A 6852-nucleotide genomic window follows, 5' to 3' on the forward strand; every position below is an offset into this window, starting at 1 on the left:
AGATGAGTGGAAGACATTGTTAGAGACGTTCCAGTGGGATTGGCGAGCTCCACTTTCTTCCGGAGTGTTGCCGAGTTAGAGTATACATGTTATGATTTTTCTTGATTGGTGTTAGAGACTTTGCAGACAGAGTCGTGGGTATAGAAAGTCAGTCTTGTAAGCGGCTCTGTAAGCCGACGTAGCATTATGCTTTATGTTTTATATTTCATATGGTCACCGATTCTACTTGACTTGAGAACGACGAAAAGAATGTTTCTGATAGCCTTTATTATGTATTTCATTTTTATTTGATTTAAGAGTCCAAAGAGATTATGCTTGGAATAAGAGTCAGCGGGTTCGCTCGGCCCTAAATAAGGGTCGAGTGCCCATCATGCCCTAACAATATTAGGGTGTGACAAATTGGTATCAGAGCAGTTCGTCCTAGGGGGGTTGTCTGCAAAGTCCTGTCCAGTAGAGTCTTGTTTATGGTGTGAAGCCGGCCACACTTATAAACAGGAGACTGCAGGGCATTTAGGCATCGTTGACCTTCTTTCTGTCCTAGATCGTGCGATAGAGCCAAGTCATACGAAATGAGATTTCGTGCACTAACCATTGATCTCAGCAGAAGCACAATATCGATGGGAGAAGGTGAGTGATGATATGGAAAGTCACAGGGGTAAGTTTTGATATTTCTATTCTGTTACCTGAAATTGGGAGCCCTGGGTGGCTGGAATATGTCGTATGTATATATGCCCTATAAGGCATTGCTGGTAATTGCTGCATGCAGGTTGTGGATAGTAAGAATTGTAAAGGAGATTCTTCCAGAATGTTTTTTTTTCAAAATCAGGTCATTTAGTTAGGTACGCTTAACAGGAAGAAGCGTGGAAAGGAAATATCGTAAGTAGACAATAAGTGGGATGCGTTGCTTTAGAGGAGCTATGGGTTCGGCATGACATGAAGAATAATTACGAGACAGATGATTAGTAGTCCAAAGGATTAAAACGGGTTACATTCGAGGTTTAGCAGGAGCAAGGTCTATTGGGGGATCCAGGGAAAGTTGACAAACGAGTTTTGTTGTGGATTATTATATAAGAGTGGCGAGTGGAAACCCAATCGGCTGATACCCGAGCACCTATAAGTAATGGCGACGAAGGTGTGTTCACTACCATCGGGAATCTAGAAATCTAGGACGAAAGGTAGTCATATATACAGATGAAAGGTGAATATTGAGGATTAAAAAGGTCAAAATAGTAATTATGTTGTCGGAAAAGTAAGAGACGCTTTCCAATCCGCAGGGAGACGCGTTACGAGAACGTTTTGGAGTCTGTCAAGGCTTCAATTTGATTCAAATTAGGTAACAAGGGCCATGCAGTAAGATGGATACGATTACACCCGCATTAACGCACCGAATTTCATCAGAGTTCCAAGGTTAAGCGTGCTGAGGTGAGAGAAATCTTAGGATGGGTGACCCCCTGGGAAATCCAGACGTAAGAGACAAATGAGAAGCTAGAGTAACCTAAAGGAAATTAGAGTATGCGGAGTGGTTAGAAACCTTAAAGAGATCACGTAGCACGAGGCGAGCTAGATCGGTGGAAAAAAAAGGGGGGGGGGGGGGGGGGGTGCATCACGGCTCTAGAACTAGGATAAAGTTGAGTAGTGTTTGGAAGTATCTTGCAAGCGAGGCGTTAGAAAGTATATATATGAATGCGCATAATATTCCGTATACGGCTGTATTAATGGGTAGGTGCATCTCGGCAACCGGCGTTGTGATGTATGGAAGGCATTAATCGAACAAGGTAATGAAGTTCAAGGGACAAAACAAAAAATAAATGGTACAAGAGTTATAAAGGAAGCTGATAATATTTTTATTACATAGTAAGATTGGAAAGTCCCAATACGATGATATCCAGAAAAAGAAAGAAAGGGAATAAATGGAAGGCAAGGAGATCAAAATGTCGGAAAATGTACAAAAGGTAGGAAACAGGAGTGAGTAAGGCCTCCAAGAGAGACGACAGGCAGAGCACGAGACATGGGGCCACTCGGGTAAAATTTTGAAGGTAGGCGTGTAAAAAGGATTAAAGTGTGGTAGTAGGGAACACAAAGAGGAAGGTGTAGGGTTAGAAACGAATTTCAATGAGTGGGATTAAGAGGATAGTGACTATGACGAGAAGTAAGAAGTAAGAGATGGAATGGTTCGACCGTGCAAGGATGCTAAGAGACTTAGCTCTCGAGAGGGATACAAAGGAATAAATGTGTGGCCATATTGGTATGGTTGCCTCATATATGGGAAAGCTATTGATGTACTAGTACCTTCTTAAAAAGGGGGAAGAACGTATTGAACTTGAAAGGAATTATGATGCTCTCAAGCTCCAGAAGGGAAATTTATTAGTTCGGGGCCGGAGTTCGAAACATATCGGCATACCAGAAAGATATCAGAAAGAAGCAGAACCGAATGTGAATAACTTGGTAAGGCAAATTATGTGGTGAGTGCAATAGGGTCAGTCAAAAAGAATTACAGGTTAAGTATGCATACTCCACAAGGTTTATTCTGTCTTATAAGCACTGTTACAAATGAGGGCAAGAAGTGGTACTTTATAGAATTGATTATGATTGGGATGTGGTGAGAACGTAGCAAGAACTATAATGCAAAGTAAATAAAGTATAGCGAGGAGACGACTAAATAGGTGACATGTCATACATGAATGGAGAGTGAATGCAAGTGTGAAACCAATAAGCGAGCCATGAAGCAGTGGATAGGAAAGTTTATGAGACCTTGTTAGGAAAGGATCAGCATAATAAAGATGAGAGGGAATGAGTAGGATGAGTGTGGGAAACGAAGTATGGATTGTATAGAAGTAATACATTTTGAAGGACAAAGCAGTACGGAGTTAAGAATAAGATCCCTTGTGCGAAGAATAAAGGATTAATTATAAAATGGAGTAAGTATGGGTATAGAAAGAAAAGGAAATATGTGAAGTACACAAGCTTAAGGAGTAGTCATATTATGGAAAGAGGAGGATGTGTCTCCTATGGATACCCTATACTATGACAGGACAGATAAAGTACATAAAGGAATAAGTTGGGAAGAAAAATGTGGCTATGAGTTACGAGTTTACCACATGACGATAAAGCGATAATGTAAGGCTATCACCAATAACAAGTAAAAGGTATGATTATGACTGTCTTTGAAATCAATGCCGAGTACAATACAAGAATAAAAGAGTATGACGTACAAGGGGTATTAGTTGAGCATGAGACTTAGATCCTTGATAAGACAGATGGCGGTTTAAGGGAAATGCATTTACGGTTACTGTGAGTCGATTACAGGAAAGAGAGAAATAACTTGAGATGGAAAGAAAAGGGGAAGGTGACGCTACCAGTGAATGCTGACTATTGAAGATGGCATAAGTGACACTACATGAATGGTACAGACGGTTAGATATACCATTATTTTGAGCATCCATATGGGATGAAGTTGATAATTGGAGCGAAGGTAAATATTGATTCATAGTAAACGGTTGAGCTAAGAAAAATACAGCCTCATTTGGATTGCTACGTTGGCGGTACTGCTGAGCTACGCTACTGTAAGATGAGTATGTTAAGACGTCGCACGTGAATTACTGCAACTATAAATTTTGGGAAATGGAATGAATATGATGCAGTAAAAATTGGAAATGGAATGAATGTGATGCAGAAAAAAAATCGAGGAAAGGGGTACATGAATTCAAGATTGGAGGTGAGGCAATGGATTTGCGAAGGATATAAGTAAGACCCAAAAAGGGGGGAAGCAAGTAAGGAAAGCATAAGTGTAGAGATCGAAACGATGAGTCCCAAGATATGACACGCATAGACCCTAAGACAAAAGTGGGAGTTATATGAAAATGATATAGTTGTTATCAGTATACATTTCAGTACGGACATCAAGTGAATCGATAAAAGGAATAGAATGATTGAAGGGTGTCTTTTAAGATTGGACTGAAAATAATTCGTGAAGAATAAAAGGAATTGAACGATATTCCAATGAAGGGGGAAAACATTGACGAAATATTGGAATAACTACGATGCTGATTATGGTATGATCACCCAGTAAAGGGAGGCTACAAAACAACGCGAGCTGGACAACTAAATAATCAAGCCGTAGAAAATAAACGCCATAGTGTATCGATTATGATCGCATTAAAGGAAGGATGATCCGATAATGGGATGTGTCCGAGAATGGGATTATGGACAGAGTACGAAATTGGTTTAAACATTCGAGGACGAATGTTCCAAAGGGGGGAAGGATGTTATACCCCGCATTTTCAGAGCCTGACCGTGACACGTGCTTCCTCAGACATTGACAATCTCGTTGTTACTGCATAATTTAAACTCACGTCGATAGTATTATATTTCGTATTTTTGCACGTCGGATTAGTCGTAAGCGGAGGTGGGACCCACACATCGACATTTTTTTAGGAACACATGACAAGTTATATGAAGCACATATGTGAAGTTGAACACAACTCAACAAGGACCCTTGAGCCGAATCAAAGTGGAAGTCCTCCAAACAAATATTTTTAAGTAACGTTTTCGGGTGATCTGAATTCGAGGGGCAAAGACGGTATTATAAGTTTGGAATTTGGAAAAATATCAAGAAATATAAGTTGTAGATAATTGAATTATATTTCGAACCATATGTCGTGGGTCCACAGGTGACGTCGGAATAAGGAGAGATGGACGTTTTAAGGCAGAAAGGTCAGTGGGCTAGGCCCAATCCGAGCCCAACCGGGTTAGGCCCATTACCCATGTCTTTATAAGTGCAAATTTCGGCCTTCCTCCTCATTTTAAGACCAGGAACGCCCAGAAAATTCTGGGGAGAGAGAGAAAAAGAGTCTTGGAGAAGAAAAACCAATTTTGATCAAAATCTAAATCCCGAATCTCATGAAGAGAAAAGTGTTGTACGTCGCGTTGTCTTCAATTTGAACTAAAAATCAACCAAAAAGAAGAGGGTGGACGTGGTGGCTGCACACTTGTGGTAAGATTAAGGTTCCTTTTCATTGCTAGCAAGTTTATTTAGAGTTTTAACGAACTAGAACGGAGAAAAGAGTGTAATAAATTCGTTTATCGGTGTGGTTGGATTATGGTTTGAGGCGTGAGGAGAATTTTGGATAAAATGTATATTTATTTATTTATTTATATTGTAGGATGTAAGTATTGATGTTATTGGTATTAACTTCGACGTCTTTGCGGAAATAAAATTATGAAATAGCTATATCGCAAATTTGGTTGGTTTAGAAAATTTAGAAAACAGTGTGCGGGCTGTTTTATGGCATTGTCGGTATTGGAAATGATGTTGATATTATTGGTATTGTTGTTGATGTTGTTGGTTGTTGAGTTGGAATCTCGGGCTAGGCATATAAACAAGGGAGATGCTGCCCGATTTTCGGTAGAATATAAAAGAGTTTAAATTGAAACTTGGGATTGTATGTGACTAAATTGAATGTAAATGAAATGTCGTCGGATTAAGTAAAAGGAGTTACTAACGTTAGAATGCATTTTGAATTAATTGTTGAAGTTGTTAGTGTGGTTGTTCGTATTGTTGTTGATAATTTGGCCGAGTTGAATTCTCGGATTGTTGTTGATAATTTGGCCGTGTTGGATTCTCGGGGTTGGTTGTATTTACAGGGGAAATGCTGCCGAAATTTCTGTAAAAGAAGTGCTAGTTTAGGATTGGACTTCTAAGTATCTATAGCGAATGTTGGTATCTATTAATATTGTTGTAGATCTTGCGAAAGCCAAAGACTTAAGTTCGGATTAGTTTAGGAATGGGGCAAGGTATGTAAGGCTTACCCTTTCTTTCTTTTGGCATGTCCTAGATGTAAGTAAGAGACGATATGTATCTTGGGGTAACTCTATTCTGTAATTTCGTGTTTGTTTACGATCCTTATTCACTTCTTGATATGAGTGTACTTAGCATTGTTGAACTCGTAGTATGATCGCACCTTGAGCAAAGCATAAAGAGTTAGTGTCCCTAAAAGGGTTCTGTAAGTATTAATGTCTCTAACTTTTGTATACAGTCTCGGATTGCTTTGAAACGTTCGTAGAGGTTCTGTAGTAAAAGTGTCCATAACTTTCTCATACTAAACCGGATTGACTTGAAACATGTTTATGATTCTCAAGTGTCGATTAGTGTACTTATCTATCGAGTCTTAAAAATTGATTTAAATTGCATTTAGTTTCTCCCTACATGCGTAAGGTTCCCCGAGTCCCTTGCTTGAGGGCCGGGCTCCATATATATATTCCGGAGTTATGATGTGTTATGGTGTTGTGATGTGTTCATGGTTCACCGAGCCCCTTGCTAGAGGGCCGGGTACCATATATATGTGTATTTTGATGTTATGATGTGTTACGGAGATTACGGAGCAATATTCTAGTGTATGATGTGTGTGGCGCCAAAGACGGGGTGGTGACCACGTTCCCTGGGTCCCGCAAGGGACCGGACACCGTTTCTGACATGCATGATTTGTGTTTCAAGTAAGCATATTGATATTCTGCATATCGTGCTTAGTTTTTGTACTTCTTGTTCCGGTTATGATTCTGTTTCCAGTACTTCATGATATATGTGTATATACATTGTGGAGTATGATGTGCTATATACATTCTAGAGTATGATGTGTTCCGAAGTATGATGTGTCATGGCGGCAGTGAAGGGGTGGCGACCATGTTTTGTTCACCGAGTCTCATAATGGGCCGGATATGACATGCATGATTTGCGTTTTAAAAGTAAGCATTTTGGTATTCTGGAAGATTTACTTACTTTCTGCACTTCTTCTGATATGTGACATCGGCATACATGATTTGTGTTTGGGAAAATAAGCATTTTGGTATTATGGA

This window comes from Lycium barbarum, chromosome 5 (genome assembly GCF_019175385.1).
Source record: "Lycium barbarum isolate Lr01 chromosome 5, ASM1917538v2, whole genome shotgun sequence".
NCBI lineage: Eukaryota > Viridiplantae > Streptophyta > Magnoliopsida > Solanales > Solanaceae > Lycium > Lycium barbarum.